Consider the following 18,747-nt stretch of genomic DNA (forward strand, 5'->3'; position numbering starts at 1 on the left):
GTAGATGCTCAACCACTGACCCACCAAGGCACCCCAAGAGTCACTTATGATTATCTAGACCAAACTGATAATCTTTCTTGGTAATTGAGAGTGAGAAATACGAAAAGAATCAGGCACTTGGTAGTGGGAAGACAAGCAAGAAAGTAATGAATTGCAATCATTACTTTATGTACCACCTGCTAATCTCTGTGGAAATACAGAAACTGAATTAGATTCCACAGAGGGGCTGGTCTTGGCAATCTGCATTTTAAACAGGACTCCCAGATATTTCTTATGTACCCTAAAGCAGTGCTTTCCAATAGAAATATAAGGCAAGCCACAAATGCAAACCACATATGGAATTTTAAACTTTCTAGTAGCCAAATCAAGAGAGATAAACAGAAACAAATGAAATGAATTTTAATATTATGTTTTCTTTAACCTGATATAGCCAAGTGATAATTATTTCAATTTGTAATCAATCTAAAATATTAATGAGACATTTTACACTCTATTTTTATTTTTTTTAATTGGAGTTCAATTTGCCAACATATAGCATATCACCCAGTGCTCATCCCGTCAAGTGCTCCCCTCAGTGCCTGCCACCCAGTTACCCCGTCCCCCCACCCACCTCCCCTTCCACTACCCCTTGTTCGTTTCCCAGAGTTAGGAGTCTCTCATGAGCTGTCACCCTCACTGATATTTCCCACTGATTTTCTCTCCTTTCCCCTTTATTCCCTTTCACTATTTTTTACACTCTTTATTTTTGATGTTATCTTTGAAAGCCACTGTATATGTTAATAGCCCATCTCAATTTGGACCAACCACATTTCAAGAGCTCGATCGCTGCATGGGTAATGCTATTGTGTTGAACAGTACAGCTCTAGTAGTTGGTTTCTACTGCCTCACACTAATGAGAGTTCCATGCCTGCAGCACTCTACATGAATCTTAGGTTAAAGGAAATAGTGCTAGATTTGGGTGGGGGGTGGGAGGCAGGCGTGGGGAAGAGGGAGGGAGACCAAAGTAGTATTTAGGAATGTATTCTACAGGGACACCTGGGTGGCTCAGCAGTTGGCCTCTGCCTTCTGCACAGGGCGTGATCCCGGGATCCAGGATCGAGTCCTACATCAGGCTCCTTGCGGGTAGCCTGCTTCTCCTTCTGCCTATGTCTCGCCTCTCTCTGTGTCTCTCATAAATAAATAAAATATTTAAAATAAGAAAGAAATGTATTTTACAATAGAAAATTGCAGGTTTTGTGTAATTTTCAGTACATTAACGATAGTTAAACCCTTTTCTCTAATGCTTTGAAAATCATAACAGAATGCAAATAAGCAAAGGTGTCACAGGGACCAGCTTGAGTCTGCTCTAGTTATCAGGAGTAAATCATTTGACAATGCTGCACTTTATTAATAGGAACTCATTAGTTATAATACATTTCACAATTGCCAAAATGCTGTGGTTGAGGACCCTGGTTCTAGGGATATTCATGACAGTGAGCCCCCAAGAACCTTGGGAATTAAAATCCAGGACTGAAGGCCATTCATTCAGTCATTTGGTTATTGGATGGCTACTGTTTGCAAGAAGTGTGCTAGGCACAGAGAAGTTCTGAAGAGGAGAGGTGACCTCTTGGGACATGTGGTGGAGAAAAGATGGAGAAGGTATTATGGAGGAAATGGTAAAAAAAAAAAAAAGGGGGTCAGGGCCAGCTTGTGGAAAAACAGGTGATAACGGCTGGGTTTTATTTGGCAAGTAAGTAATGGAGAGTCATTGCTGGTTTATGAAAGAAGTCACATGGTCGGATTAATTTGGAAATAGCGCAAAAGATTTCAGAGTAGGGACACCAATTAGAGAAGCTGTATTAATGAAAAAGAACATAAAGCTACTTCTGAGGTTCAGGGTGAGAGATTCTAGGATACTGAATTTCAGAACAGCTGTAGGAATAGAGCAGGGGAAGCAGGCATGACCTCCAGAGCTTTTTAGCAAAGGGCAGCTGTTTATAAAGGGAAGGGGAGGCCGGGACAGAGGTGACTCAGGCTTGTACTCTCTGTACCTAGAACACCTGTGATCCTGTGATCAGAAACAAGGAAGACAGGAGGATAATCAGATTAAATTCAATCTGGATCCTTAAAGCATCAGGGTGTAGTGGGAAAAGACCAGGGATCAAGCCTCTGCTTGCCAATTACTAGCAAGGTGAGCTTGGGTAAAATACTGATGCTCTTTGAACTTAAAGGACCTCATCTGTGAATTGAGATTAATGATACACTTCTCACGTTACTACCACAGCTGCTGACATTGGTAGATACTGTTATCATCATTCTCAGTATACAGATTAAGACACTGACATACAATCAAGTGCTGAGGCAAGATCAAAGCCAGGCAGTCTGACTCCAGAGCCTACCCTCTATAGCACAACTGCTAATTTTTTAGTAAATCAAAAGTAAAACACTGGCACTTAATAGAGGTCTTTAAATCCTTGCTACTTAAGAGTGAGAACTGGTTAGAAATCTAGGCTCTCAGGCCATACCCCAACCTCCCAGATCAGAATCTGTGTTTTATGGAGATCTCTACTTGATTTGTGTGCACGCTGAAGTTTGAGAAGTTCTGCTTTAAAATCATTGGTTCTCAGACTTGCTGCGCAGTGAACGCACCTGGGGAACTTTATGAAATAGTGATGCTTCATCCGCCTCGGAGATTCTGATTTATTAGCTCAGCATGTTTTGCCTGGACGTCAGCATCTTTAAAACTCCCCAGGTGGCAAAGTTTGACGATTATAGCAATAAATGTTGTAAATGTTTCCTTCTACTCATTCCCCTCTCCTGCTTCACTGAAGGAGATGGGTTGTTAGTACAGGTATCTGAAGTAAGACTCTAGAAGTTTAACAATGGCAGGGCCCGTATTCACGCCGTAGTTGGTACAAATTTGAGTCAGGTAGATAAGACATATGCATTGTTTATTTTTCTATAATGGATTAATCTTTACTTTGAGCTCCCATTCTGTAGAGGATGTGTGATTAAATCTCCCCGATTGGGTTTCCCGCCTTTTCTTCAAAACAGTTACATCTAAGTTTTGGGGAACCTAAGGTTCCCTCTTAGGGGGTGAGGATTGTCCTTGATGTCATCTGTCCAAGTCTGTGTTTACTATGTCAGTCATTATTCTTTCCATTTGTCCCATTCAAGTTGTTGGGGGAACAATTAAAATCTCCCAACCCAGAAATCCTCTCTACAAAGGTAGTGGAGAAAGAGAACACTTTAAAAAAAAAAAAAAGATTTTATTTATTCATTCATGAGAGACACAGAGAGAGACAGAGAGGCAGAGACACAGGCAGAGGGAGAAGCAGGCTCCATGCAGGGATCCTGACGTGGGACTCAATCCCGGGTCTCCAGGATCACGCCCTGGGCTGAAGACAGGCGTTAAACTGCTGAGCCACCCAGGGATCCCCGAAAGAGAACACTTTTATCATTGAATACACATTAAACCAGAATGTGATGCATAGCACAGGTAACCCACTAAGAGATGGCAAAAACAGAAAGAAATCTCACCCTTTTATGTAGCCAATCAGATACAACCCAGGCATCCCTGTTCTCAAGATAAGGAATAACTAGTTCTCTCGATCGGGGGAGACATCACACTTGACAGCACCATTTGTCACACACAGTTCATCTGGTCATTTGGTGACTTTACCTGATTATTGTGGTGACCATCTGTGTTCACTAAGAGGCTTCATATAAGGAAAAATACACTTGCTTATAACAGGATGTCATTTTGAGGCTCCTACCTCCCCACAGAAACAGATAGGGCTGCTGTGTTCCTTGGATGTTTCCCATCCAAAGATAGGATTCCCAGGTCCACCCAGACGTTCCAGGGGACCTGGGTAGCTCAATGGTTGAACGTCTGCCTTTGGCTTAGGGGGTGATCCCGGGGTCCTGGGATTGGGTCCCTGCATCGGGCTCCCTGCACGGAGCTCTCTGCATGGAGCCTGCTTCTCCCTCTGCCTATGTCTCTGCTTCTCTCTGTGTGTCTCTCATGAATAAATAGATAAAATCTTAAAAAAAAAAAAATTCCAGCTTGTAAAGCTGATCAAGGGCCTATTTAGCTTTCAAAAAGATTTACTTATATTTCAAAGGAGACAGGTAATGTATTCGCAATGACAAGGTTTCTAAAGTAAATGGTCTGAGAGACTGGGAGTGTGTGTGCTCTTCTCCTATTTTCAACAGGGAGAATGAAGCCTCTCCTTTCTAATATGTATTTGTCCTCACTGCATCCAGCTGCTCTCTTCCATACTTGTATGAGCCTGAGGGCATGGGGACCATTCTGCTGCTGCTGGGTGCCGGGTGCATGGAAAGTAGCAGGTAGATTGTGGCTCCGTCTGCCCAGATACACTGCTCCACCAAAACTTATTTATCTGGCCCTTATCCCTTTCCTGGGGCCACAGTCCAAGAAGCAGGGCGCAGTGTTCCTTTTTTTTTTTTTTTTTTAAAGATTTTATTTATTTATTTATTCATAAGAGACACAGGCAGAGGGAGAAGCAGGCTCCATGCAGAGAGCCCGATGTGGGACTCCATTTCGGAACTCCGGGATCACACCCTGAGCCAAAGGTGACGCTCAACTGCTGAGCCACCCAGGCATCCCAGGGCACAGTGTTCCTAAGCTGTCAGGTTCCCAGCTGACCTCGAATTTTGCTGCTTTGCAGGGGCTCTGACTCTGAAGCAAGGCCTGGGGCTCCTCTGTCTGGGGCCCACAGCAGCTCATCTCTTCTCTCCTCTCTTCTCTTTCCCTTTGGTCCGGAGAAGCTCCTCTCTTCTTGAGAGTTCTAGTTTAGAATATAAGTTCCAAGACCTGCCTGCCTGGTCATGAGTCCATCTAGCTCTGCGCCTGGCCCAGCAGAAATGTGTGTAGAATGGACGATGTTTCGTCTGTACCTTTTGTCTGGGCCCTGAGACCTCTTCAATCTAAGACTAAGTAAGGGCTTTGTTCACTCTCCCTAGAGGCAATGAGCAGAGTCATTTATTTGCTCCAAGGAGATGGGGGCTGGGCTAGTGATAAACTAGCAGGAGACCGGTAAGTGGTTTGAGAAGATTATACTCCTCACGTTTTTAGTGTTTGTAAATCCACTAAATCAGGCACGCACCCACCTACCATCTTGGTGATTTTTACTGGGTCAGAGGATGAGATTTGCACTAACCTTTGTGGGAAATAACATCTCTTTTGACCTGTTTCTATTAAGATTGGATTTTTGCTTTAAGGAAGAAAAAAATATTGAAAAGAAAGTAATGGGCAAATTTATTTTTATGTTTTGCACTTGGGCATATATGTATGTGCCTTTTGTGTAATGCATTTGGGCCTCTTTTATTTTTTATTTTTAAAGATTTCATTTATTTATTCATGAGAAACATAGACTAGGCAGAAGAGAAGTGGGCTCCCTGTGGGGAGCCTGATGTGGGACTTCATCCTAGGACCCTGGGATCATGACCTGAGCTGAAAGCAAACGCTTAACTGACTGAGCCATCCAGGTGCTGTGGGCTTCCTTTAAAGTACCTAATTTTGTTGTATACAAGAGTCACAAATCTTAGTCCATTTAATGTTTTGTCCTATGCATCATTGAGATCAAGTTTTATTATGACAAGCATGCCAGATAGAATTGACATCAACACAAGTTATATTAAATGGATTTCTTCTTTCTTGTAAATATGAATCTCTTTTCTTTAGACAGACATATCAGTCTGTCTTTTAATTTGGAGAATCTTTTAATTTGGGGGATAATCCCATAGAGCTGGGGTATTATTTTATTTATTAAGCATAATTTCTTCAGCAGCTGAAGATCCTGTGTTTCTTTTTTTCATCCATCATGCATTTTAATAAGATTATAGATCCATAATTAGCTGGCAGACAAAGATGTATTTTTTGTGTGTGCTTGTCAAAAATTGTGTTAAGTGATAGGCCTTGTCCCCTTTGTGTTATATTGTTGGTTTTTCTAACAATAGGAACATGCCTCCACATGATATGGCTTAATCTTGTTTCATGTGTCAGTTAAGAATGTAATTAGACAAAGATTTGTGTTGGAATATACCTGTCAGCATTTTTCAGCATGTTTCAAGGTGCATGTGCAATGTGTATGGATAGGCAACATGTCCTGCACATACATTTCATATGGAGTGAATAAGCAGGCTGTCATACAAATACAGGCCTGCCTTTGGCAGTACTCAATTCATTCTTTGCTGCTGGAACCCACGACTGAAGAGCAAGGCCATTTCTCCTAGCAAGGACTCTACCTTTGGAGCCTGATTCCTCTGGTATCTTATCACGGTGCTTCCTCTTCCTGCTTTGTTCACTGCAGCCCAACACAGATGTTTCATGCTCAAAAATGAGCACCACCAGGGTGTGAGGGTAATTTAAGATCCCAATTATATAGAGTTTCGATGTATTGCAGTTACCACTCATGTTTTATTGTTAGCTTTGCAGATGTAAAGCACTAAGCACAACTATTCAGGAAATTCAATTTCCTTTTCCCCCATCTTCTTTTCCTCTGGAGGTGCCTTCATTAAGTTCCAACCTTTGAAGGTATAGATTTATTTATTTATTTATTTATTTATTTATTTATTTATTTATATTTGAGAGAGAGAGAGCACAAGTGTGAGAGGCAGAGGGAGAGAATCTCATGCACACTCCCTGCTGAGTGTGGAGCCTGATGTGAGGTTCAATCTCACAACCTTGAGATCACGACCTGAGCTGAAACCAAAGTCAGATGCTCAACAGACTGAGCCACCCCAGCTCCCCAGGGATATAGTTCTTAAGCTGAAACTGTGCACCTGTCTGCTGGTCCCTCCTGAGCTACAATATTTGCCTTTCTTTTCTGGTCACTGGGACACAGGTCTTTGCTGGGCCCCGAGTACAACTTCCTTACCAATTGGACAGGTGTTCCCTTAGCTTCCCTTTTTGTCTTTGAAATACTGACTTTTCTAAACTCCCTTTCTCTCACTGATGACATTGGCCCTGTTGTCTTCTAATAAATGTTCTGGATATTCTCCTTTTAGTTATTTTCCCTTCGTCTTGGTTTATTCTAGATAATTGAGTCCCTTGCACTGGGATCCATCCTTTCTCGGATATTATCTCTGTTATATTCTTTTTCTCTCTCTTTAAATTTTCAAAATTTTGTTTAGCAGTTTTTTACTTAGGCCCATCTCACAGGTTTTCCACCCTACTCAGCAGTTTCTAGCATCCTGACAGGTGTTCCCCACAGTTTCCTAAAGGCATCCCCTGATTCTGTTTGACTCTTTCTCTGAATGCAGCTCTGAATTTTCTTCTCTGTAGCTTGGTCTGTATTTCTTTTTATTGTATTCTGTGACTAGTGTTTGATGTGATTGTGATGGTTGATAAGGCATGTGTGTTTATTTATCCAAGGGCTCTTTTACTTTTTGTTGAACTTATTTTGAGGTAATTGTAGATTCAGTTGGCAGAAATAGTACAGGGAAATCTCAGTATGTAAGATTTTCCTGGTGATACTTAGAAAACTATAGGAAAAAAAAAAAAAGAAAACTATAGGACAGTATTGCAACCAGGATATGGACATTATACAGTCAAGAATCAGAATACTTCCATTGCCACCAAGTTTCCTCTGGTTGTCTGGGCCCTTTCCTGAATGGTGGCTCTGCTTGCCATGCTGGGTACCGTGAGGGATGAAGAAAGGAAGCAGGTATGGATCCTGCCCAAATGGCTTCAGTTCAAGATTGGAAAATGGGAGGTGCTGCAGAAAGGCACCTCCAAGGCGAGGGTGATGACTTTTTGTTCAGGGGATCAGAGAAGGCCTGTAAGGACAAATACAAATTAAAAATAAGAGGCTTAATTCTCCCTGTTGAAATCAGGGGAAGACACACACACTCCCACTCTCTTTTCTTAGAGCGTTTACTTTAGAAACCTTCTTTCTTTGTCTCTTTGAAATGTAAGTAAATCTTTTAAAAACCTTAATAAGACTTTGGCCAGCTTCACGACCCTGGAATGTCTTTTTCAAGGACTTGGGAATCCTATCTTTGGATGGTAAACATCCAAGGAACATAGCAATCCTCTCTCCCTGTTTCTGCTGGGTGCCTGGCTCCAAAACCATCTCCTGTCATTAAGATAAGAAGACCTTGTTTTTCCTTTACATAAAACCTACTAGCTAACACAGATGGTGATCCCAATTGCTGGGTAAATTTAGGATGAGCTACATGTGACAAATGATGCTGTCAAGTCCTTTTAGTCAAGGATTTGTTTTCATTTATCTTGAGAACATGTGTGTATGGAGTTCTAGCTGCTTGAAATGAGATTCTTTTCTGTCTTTGTGATCTCTTAGTGATTGCCTGTGATGTATGTTATATTCTGGTTTGATGCTTTTTGGATAATACAAGTGTTGTTTTCTCAACTACCTTTATAGAGATGATTTCTAGATGGGGAGATTTTGTTTTTACTTATATTTCCCCAGCAGGTTTCATGGAAGAGAGAGTGTCCAACCTCGGCTTTGAAGGATGGCCTATATGTTACAGGCAATCTATTTTAAAATATATAACATGCTCTACTTGTAGTTTAACCTACATTTTAGGCAGGTAGTGGTGGAGGCTTTGCCTTGAAATTTGAAAAAAATTTAATGGAGATGAAATTTATATAACATAAAATTTTAAAAAGGTGTAGTTCATTGGCATTTAGTACATTCACCTTGTTGTGTGACCAACATGTTATGTAGTTCCGAAGCACTTACAACCTCTCAAAGGAAGGCCTGTACCTATCAAGCAGTCATTCCACATTTCCCTCTTCCCCCAGCCTGTGTAACCATCCATTAGCTTTCTGTCTTTATGGGTGGCAGGCGCTGTAATACCCAAACCATGGAGCTAACCCAAGTGTCCATCAACACATGAATGGATAACTTAATTGTGGTATATACATACAGTGGGATTTTCTTCAGCCATAATAAGGAATGAGGATGTATGGAAGAGCCTTAAAAACATTACACAAAGTGGAAGAAGCCAGACACCAAAGGACACACATTAACATGCTTCTATTTATATGAAATATCTAGACTCGATAAACAAAAAAAATTCTTAAGGGAATATATTAGCACACATGGGAAGATGTTATTCGCTAGATTTTGAACCCTTATCAGAGGTGGTTGGTTGGTCATCATGTGGAGGTGGTTTTTTTTTTTTTTTTTGGTCTGGTAAATAGTAGTAAAGTGGAAGAGGCAAATAAGTAGAAAATCAGAGGATGGTTGATGATGGCAGAGGCAAGACTTGACATAGATTACTCTGCTTGGCTTTCAACATCCACCCTACCTAAGCAAGCTTGTCCCTCAGTATGAACCTTTTCTGATCATAGGGCTGGTCACTTCTGGTCCTGGATGTACACCCTATGCAAGTGCTATAATACTAACAGTGTAGTCCTCAGAATTGAATATTTATGCAACTCAAATGCCCTGAATGCAGAGCTCCCCTTTGGCTTTCCTCTTTTGTCCTCTCTGATATCCTTCCCATGACAGAGTATGTGAGCAGCATGAGACGTGAGTGGATCGCATTCAAGGGTATGACATAGTTCTTATCCGTAACCCAAGTTCTTGTATTTTGGGGTATTATTTTTCTTATTGATCTTCACATAATGACTTGAATTACTGAATTCCATTTTCAGGTTTAAACCCCCTTTCACTGCCTAAACTGGCTGTGGCTGAATGTTCCCACTCCAGAAGTAACTATCCAAGTCCTGTGCCCCTTTCTACCTTATTTCTCCATAATGCCCATTGTCTCCTTAATTCTCAACTGCCAGTGCAGAGTCCTCCAACATTCTCTGGGTCAGACTTTGCTCTCTGACAGTTACTCTTAGATGCATCTCTGTCTCCCCATCTTTCTCTTCTTCCCCTGCTACCTTCACAGTCATCTGTAAGATTGCATAGCTTTAGAGGACACAGTGAGTATAGTAGAACATTCATACTTATAGGTACCTGTGGATCTCTTTCTAAGTAAGTTTGATATATAGAAACTGGAGTCTCACCAATGTTTACAGCAGCCATGTCCACAACAGTATGAAAAGAGGCCAGATCTCCATCTATAGATGAATGGATAAAGAAGATGTGGTATATATACTTGCAATGGAATACTACTCAGCCATCAAAAAAAGAAATCTTGCCATTTGCAATGACATGGATGGAACTAGAACTTAGGCTAAGTGAAATAAGTCAATTAAAGAAAGACAATACCATATGATCTCACTCATATGTGGAGTTTAAGAAATGAAACAGGATCATAGGGGAAGGGAGGGAAAAATAAAACAAGATGAAATTGGAGAGGGAGACAAACTGTAAGAGACTCAATCATTGGAAACAAAACTGAGGGTTGTTGGTGGGGAGAGGGTAGGAAGATGGGGTAACTGGGTGATGGAGATTAAGGAGGGCACATGAGTTAATGAGCACGGGGTGTTATATAAGACTTATGAATCACTGACTTCTACCTCTGAAACTAATAATATACTAGATGTTAATTAATTGAATTTAAATAAAAAAAGAGATAAAAAGTAAAAAAAACAAAAAACAAAAAACTGAAGTCTCAGAAGAAGCATATCCAGGGTTTTTATAAAGAGTCATTTTATAAAATAGATTTTAGCTGTAAAAAATTTTTAAAAATTTATTTCCCCACTGGCTTGGAGGAAGTACTTAAGTGAATGACATTTAAAATATATAGATTAATAAAAATTTTATTTCTCTACAGCCTGTAAGTGAGGTTCAGAATGCTTGGTAATTATTTTCTCCCTAACTAAACTGTGAATTTCTGAAGGGCACAGAGTGCATGTTTTATATTTCTTTGGGACCTGCCCCAACTCCCACTAATTTAATGATTTTTTTGCAATTAATCCTTTAGACTTAATGTTCATTTAATGCTTTTGAACAAATGAAAGAATATTGGAGTGGATACTCTTTTATTGACTTTATATCTTGTCTTAAAAATGAATTGAAGATTGTTAAACTTCTCTCAAAAATATGTTTTGGGTTCTGGAAATGTTTATTGCAAGGTTCAGGTTTTGACCTTCTCATTGTATAACCAGGAGAAGAGTTGTTCTCTTAGGGATTACTGTTGTATATTTAGGATAGAATGATAATCTTTTCCTCTTGGGTGTGGGCTGTGTTCAGATTAAATACACTAATCCAGCATACCCAGCAATTATTCAGTTTGGTGCAACATAATTACATCTACAGATCATATAATTATGTATGAAAACAGTACTTCTAATTCCATGAATAATTTTACACATTTGGAGAAAATGCTGGGATCAGTAGTTTTGACCTTCAGAAATCAATTATCTTTGAAACCTCCCCAAACGGCCACAAAACTAGCCACCACGTTTTGAATCAGAACCCATTCTTTTCAACTATATGATTCTATATGATACCTTTGATAGGTTAGCTATATTACCTTTTTATTCTTAACTGTAATTTCACACAGTTAGCAGCCAGTACGTTTTGAGCTATTTATTAAAAATAATCTGATATTAAGATAAATGTGTGCATGATTCATTTTCTGATTTAGTGCTTAACACCATTGCTGATTTCTTGAAGACTGTGGTCTTCTGTAATACTATGCTCCTTGATAGTACAAAATGTTCTGAAATTCGTGAATGTGTTTTGTTTCCTTTTAATGTTTTGGCTCCTCAATTTGACTTTTGTTTCTCTTTGGCATCTTATACCACTGGCCTATTCAGTAAAAAATTGTAAAAGTTTAATCCATTTTAAGATGTCTTTTGGCTTAAAGCTTAAACAATCACATTTGGAAAGTAATAAACTTTCTGAAATCTAGTCCAGTCTATATGAAAAACAGGACTGTTGGTAGGGCCAGAATAGTTGCCCTTCAGTGATTCTACCTCCTGCCACACCTTTTATGAATATTTTCACACTATTTCCTTCAGGAAAATTCATTATACTAATCCATTAAGCTTCAACTCCTTCTTAATTACTTTTTTCCCTCTAAATATCTCATCTCACCAAAGCTCAGTACATTTATCATTGCTGACTCCTGAAATGAAATTTGGTGATGTGTTGACATGCAGGTACTACAAGCTCAGTAACCCTAAAAAATCATTTCCTTTGAAACTTCTCCAAGTAGCCAGAAAACTAGTGACTCATACCTTGGAAGAGAAAGTTCTTGAAATCAGCATTGTTTGAGAATTTGGGAAACATTTTCAGTTGTCCTTGAGAAAGCTTAAGGGTTAATCTTTTAGAATTCAGTTTGATCTTTTTTCAACTGTATGATTCCATATGATACTTTTGATAGTTTAGCTATATTACTTTTTAGCTGTATCATATTATGTTATGTATTATAACATACATTATTTGATGGTATGGATATTTTATTTTATTGATTTTATATTATGTATTTATTTATTCATGAGAGACACAGAGAGAAGGCAGAGACATAGGCAGAAGGAGAAGCAGACTTACCACAGGAGCCTGATGTGGGACTCGATCCCAGAACTCTAGGATCAAGCCCTGAGCCAAAGGCAGATGCTCAACTGCTGAGCCATCTAGGCGTCCCAAGGGTGTTCCATTTTTACATAAAACTCAATATATGTATAGCCCTGTTGTATCATCTTTCCTTCTGATTTTGCTCTCCTTTTTGGCTTTCCAGTTTTTATTTCACCTTGAAACTTTAACATTTTCATTTATCATCTTAGCTCTTTAATGTCTAATAATTAACCAAATCCTATCTCTCAGAGTCTTTACTTCTCCCAAGAGTAACTTGATCCAGGAAAATTTCAATTTATCCTTAAGTTGTCACAGTAACCTACTTACCCCATCTCTAGTCTCCATCCCCACCACCCCAATCCATCTTGCATATAGAAGTCATATTAATTTCCTTCTTCAACCCTTGATAGGTTACTCCTAAGCCCAAAGCTTTCAAGAGTTCCCTATGGAATTTAAGATTAGTCTATACTCCTAGAGGAGCTCTTAAGATTCTCCATGATTTGGCCCTATTCCATAGATTTAGTCTTATCTCTGTCATTCTCCAAGGTGAATTCTTCACTCTACCAGATTCAACTTCATGGTTGCATGTATATCATCGTCAATCCTAACCTTTTCCCTTCATTCATATTGGCTTCATGTCTTTCTATTCAAATCCTTCCTTCAAAATTCAAGCCTTTTCACTTTACTGAACTTAAGAGCATTATTGAGTAGATGCAGAAGAAGATTTATAAAACATATACAAGGTGGGAGTATGTTGGTGGCTTAGTCGGTTAGGCATCTGACTCCTGGCTTTGGCTTTTGTTGTGATCTCCTGGGTTGTGGGATCAAACCTCATATCAAGCTTAGCAGGGACTCTGTCTCCCTCTTCCTCTATCCCATCCTCTGCTATCTTTCTCTTTCTCTCAAATAAATAAATAAATCTTTAACAAAAAAAGAAAAAAAGAGGGCAGCCCTGGTGGCTCAGTGGTTTAGTGCTGCCTTCGGCCCAGGACATGATCCTGGAGACCAGGGATTGAGTCCCACGTCAGGCTCCCTGCATGGAGCCTACTTCTCCCTCTGCCTGTGTCTTTGCCTTTCTCTCTCTCTGTGTCTCTCGTGAATAAATAAATAAAATCTTAAAAAAAAAAAAGGAAATAAAACATTGGTACTAGTACCAGTGAGTCATTTGTGTGCCCCATCCCTGCCCCAGTTATTTTCTGTTTATATTTCACTTGCTGTTTTTTTTTTTTAGTTTATCCTCATTTTTAGTTTTTTTTTTTTTTTTTATGATAGGCACACAGTGAGAGAGAGAGAGAAAGAGGCAGAGACACAGGCAGAGGGAGACGCAGGCTCCATGCACCAGGAGCCCGACGTGGGATTCGATCCCAGGTCTCCAGGATCACGCCCTGGGCCAAAGGCAGGCGCCAAACCGCTGCGCCACCCAGGGATCCCTCATTTTTAGTTTAACCTCATTTGTTTGCATCACTAAACCATACGTAATTTTATAGTGGCACAGGTTTTTTAAACTTTGTATAAATAGAATAATATTATACATATTCATTTGCAACTTGCTTTTAAAAATATGTTCCTAAAATTCATCCCTGTTGTGTGTTTTAGTTTATTAAATTTCCCTGGTGCATTGAATTCTGTTCTTATGAAGAAATTCACAATTTATTAATCCATTGTACTGCTGCTGATAAACATTTGAGATGTTAAAAAAATTTTTTTTGCCATTATTATCAGTGCTTCTGTGAACATTTCTGAACATGATTCCTGGTGCATATGTGCACACATTTTGCTATGGTGGAGAGCAGGGGTAGTTTAGACTGGAAACATGCTTATAACCGTGCATGACATATAGTAGGAGTTCAGTATCTGTTGAATGAATGAATGAGAATTTCTGGTTCACAGTGTATTTTCTTCAACTGTAGTAGATCATACCAACTGTTTTCCAAGGTGGTTGCCCTGATTTACACTCCCATCAATACTAGATGTTGAGTTCCAGTTGCTTCACATCCTTGTCATCCCTTGATACTGTCTTTTCAATTTTTGCTCACTGATGAGTATGGACGTATTAATGTAGCTTTAGAGCCTCATGAGCTTTTCATTGGCCTCTCTGGCCCATATTGAAGTCTCATCTGTAAATTCCTTTTGTACTTATCTGTACTACTAATTTTGGTGCTGTATGATATTCTAATGCCATTGAACTTTTTCATGAGTATCTTTTACATTCCAGTAAATGTTAGCTTCTAGAAGGGAATACTTATTGCTTACTATCTAGAGGGTTTAGCCAGGTGCTTGGCCCAAGTTGATTGCTTCAGACTAGAATGGGAAAACTTCAAAATTAGACCTCCTGAATTGGAGGTATACTCATTTTTGGTAAATTCAGAAAGATTAAAAAAAACTTCAAAATCAAGTGAATCTGTTCATATGATTTTCTTGCATATGAGCCAAAAAATATCTCCAAATATCCAGCTGATGTTTCTTTCCCCATTATTAAAAGATCAGTATTGTTTGAATATAAAACATTCATGTCAGGATACCTGGGTGGCTCAGCAGTTGAGTGTCTGCCTTTGTCTCAGAGCATGATCCTGGAGTCCTGGGATTGAGTCCCACATCAGGCTTCCTGCATGGAGCCCACATCAGGCTTCCTGCATGGAGCCTGCTTTTCCCTCTGCTTGTGTCTCTGCCTCTCTCTCTGTGTCTCTCCTAAAATAAAATAAAATAAAATAAAATAAAATAAAATAAAATCTTAAAGAAAACACAGTGGGACAGAGAGGTTTGTAAAAAAAAATCATGTAAATGTGCATTCTTTTGAATGACAAAAAATAAAAAAAATTTTTTTTTAAAAGTAAGACAGCTCTTTTATTGGGCACTTATTAACTACCTACTAAATAGAAAGATAAGCATATAAATCTCATTGATTTCAATCTTTACTTAACTTTTTAAAATTTATTTATCTGAGAGAGAGAGAGAGAAAGCACAAGCAGGGGGAGGGATACAGGGAGAGGGAGAGGGACAAGCAGACTCCCCACTGAGGGCAGAGCCCTGAGATTATGATCCGGGCCGAACTCAGATGTTTAACTAACTGAGCCACCCAGGTGTTCCTCAATCTTTACTTTTTAAAGCTTCACTAATTTGGGGTGATTTTGATAAAGCCCAGTCAGAATTATGGTTAGTGCTTTATTACTTATATATTTATTTATTGTCTTTCTCTTTCTAGACTATTGATTCATCCACAGAGGGACCTGTGCTAGAAACTTGGAAAGATAACTTGGCCAATTTACTTAACTTGCTCTGTGTCTTAGTTCTCTCATCTCTAAAATGGGGATACTACTGGTCTATCTCATATGGCCATAGTGAGAATTGAGTTAGTTGACACATAAAATGCTTGGAACAGTGCCTGAATGACGTGATCCAAATTTAGGAGATGGTTCTAGCAGCAGTATGGAGGATGACCTGATAAAGGTAGAGACAGATTGTAAAAAAGAACCCTCAAAACCCAAAAACCAAAACAACACAGTAGCTTTCCAACATTTTTTTTGCAACCTACAGGAAGAAATGCATTTTATACCATAACATCAGTACACTACACACACACACACACACACACACACAAGCAGACACACACACATGCATGCCTCTATAATTAAAACAAAACTTTCATAAAATATTTACCAGTCATAACTAACATGTACTTTACTGTTTTCTATTTCATTCTATTAAAAAATGCTGACTGTGACGTAGATAATTTTAAATATCTACTAACAGGTTAAAATCTGCAGTTTTGAAAAATGGTCTTAAACTCACCTATTAGCTTAAATCATGTTTCATCATATTTTATCATGCATGAAACATCTTACTTTAGTTAGTCTGTCTCTTTTCCTTCTTTATTTCTTTTGACCTTTCAAAGTAAATGTACATTAACATGTCTCCCCAGGAGCATCTGAGTGGCTCAATCAGTTAAAGTGTCTGACTCTTGATTTCAGCTCCCGTCATGATCTCAGGGTCATGAGACCAAGCCCCACATCAGGTTCTGAGCTGGGCATGGAGCCTGCTTGAGATTCTCTGTCTCCCTCTCCCTCGGCCCCCCAACCCTGCATGCTCTCTCTCTCTCAAAAATAAAATAAAGCAAAATAAAATAAAATAAAACAAAGTGTCTCCCCATATTTTGAGTTGAACAATGTTGGAAGAAAAGCATTTAAATATAATTAGTAAATGCTTCTAGGACATTTATGATTATTTATGTAGGCTTACATTGCGAAGAAAAAAATTGCAGTACTATTTTGACAAATATCTCAGTTGAAACTATTCCACCATCAGAGCCTTGGTTTCATATGCATTTAATTGCTTAATATAAATGATAAGTTCATATAAAAACACAACTCTCTTGGACCTGGAATATACTGTTCCTCCAAAGAAAATGTAATAGGATGATGGAAAATCTTTCTCATCGAACTTATCTTTGATTTTATTTCCTTTTTCAGATCCAGTTTCAAACTTAAGACTGAAAAGAAAAATAGAACATCTTATACTTTATATTAATTATTTGAGGTAGTCATAAAAATTGTAATATCCAGGACTGTTTTAAAAGACTCTGAGTTGAAGATGTTGAATTTTAACTTTTAGTATTTTTATTAATTCTGTTTTTGAATTACACAGCTCCAAATGACTGTGAAGCATATAATATGTTGGATATAATGTTTTTGTTTTCTGAGCAGGGAAAGTAAAGCCACAGTGCTGCCCTAAACTTCAGTTCAGTTGGGCAAACATTTGTCGAGTGTCTTGCGTGGGATAGTAATGCGTGGAACTAGGGGGTGGGTAGGTTTGTAAATCGAGGCCTTAGTCACTGCCTTTATAGAGCTGGTTAGGGGGATATTAAAAATGGTACTTAAAGGATGGACCTTGTGAAAGTTTGTTCAGACTTTGTGGTATAGTACTGCTGCATTTAGTTAATAACATAAATAGGAGCAAGTGGATACCTGTATTTGCCCCCACCTGATCCCCTTCTTCACCAAACTCACAGCTTCCCATGTACCAGCCCTGTCCCTGGAGCAGGTGGTCTCAGTTTCATTCTCTGGGTACATCTTGATGTCTAGGAGCTGCTGGTAGCCTGCACTCTGGCTCTCTACCTCCCCGTGAATTTGAGGACCTGGATCTCCAGGGTCAGTGTCCACACTTGAGTCTGTGGAAGCTGAGTCTGATAGTTGGTCTCAGATTCTGTTAGCCCAGCTTCCATGGATGTTTTCTGAGGATACTGTGAAGTTTGAAGTTTTCACCAGACAAAAGATGAAACAAAGAGTTATTTAGGCAGATAAGTATCAGAAAAGTGTTCTCATTCATGTTTTAAGAAAGAAGACACAATGCATAGCTATCTTCTCTAGTCTAGCCCTTTCTCTTTTAACTAAAACAAAATTAACTTTATCCACTTGGACACCATGTTTTAAGGGGTGAAAATTTTTTTTAAAGATGTATTTATTTATTTTGGAGGGAGGGAGGGAGAGAAAGAGAGAGAGAGAGAGAGTGAGAACAGGTGCAAGGAGGGACAGAGGGAGACGGAGAGAGAAACCTCAGCAGACTCCTCTCAGGGCTCATTCTCAAGACTCTGAGATCATGACCTGAGCAGAAACCAAGAGTCAGACACTTAATCAACTGTGCCACGCAAGGGCCCCAAGGGGGTGAAGTTTTCACATTTGAGGGAAGGAAGTTACTTCACCCTGTGTGTTTTGTACCAAGCCAAGCATTTCAAACCGTGGTGAGCTTGCTTTCGTGGAGTATGAAAATGCTGCTTACACATGGAGAGCACTGATTCTCAACAGGGATGTCTTTGCTCCTCTTCTGGACATATGGCAACATTTGGAGACATTCTGATTGTCCCAAAGGGTGGTGGGGGATGCTGCTGGATCTAGTGGATAAAACCTATGGATGCTGCTACAATTGATAATGTACAGAACAGCTACTCTCTTCCCAAGAATGATCCAACCTCAAGTGACTTGGGTGTTAAGGTTGATACAGCCTACCTTAAAACCTGACATTGGATATTATGTACACTTGATCTTAGCCAAAAGGCCGAGAAGCGATGACATTGGATATTATGTATTACAAAAGTTTCAGCAAACTCCTTGAATTAGGGCAAATTGGACCTAATTTTAATTCACTATAACATTCATTTCACCACCTTGATATTTTTTGATTGTTTTAAAAATTTAGTTGCATAGAGTCAAAGATTTTAGAATTAGAAAGTACCTTATGGATTACTAACTCCCCTGTTTTATAGATAAAGGAAAAATGGGGTCTAGAGATGGATTCCTTTGGAAGG

This window comes from Canis lupus, chromosome 16 (assembly GCF_048164855.1).
Source record: "Canis lupus baileyi chromosome 16, mCanLup2.hap1, whole genome shotgun sequence".
NCBI classification, from domain to species: domain Eukaryota; kingdom Metazoa; phylum Chordata; class Mammalia; order Carnivora; family Canidae; genus Canis; species Canis lupus.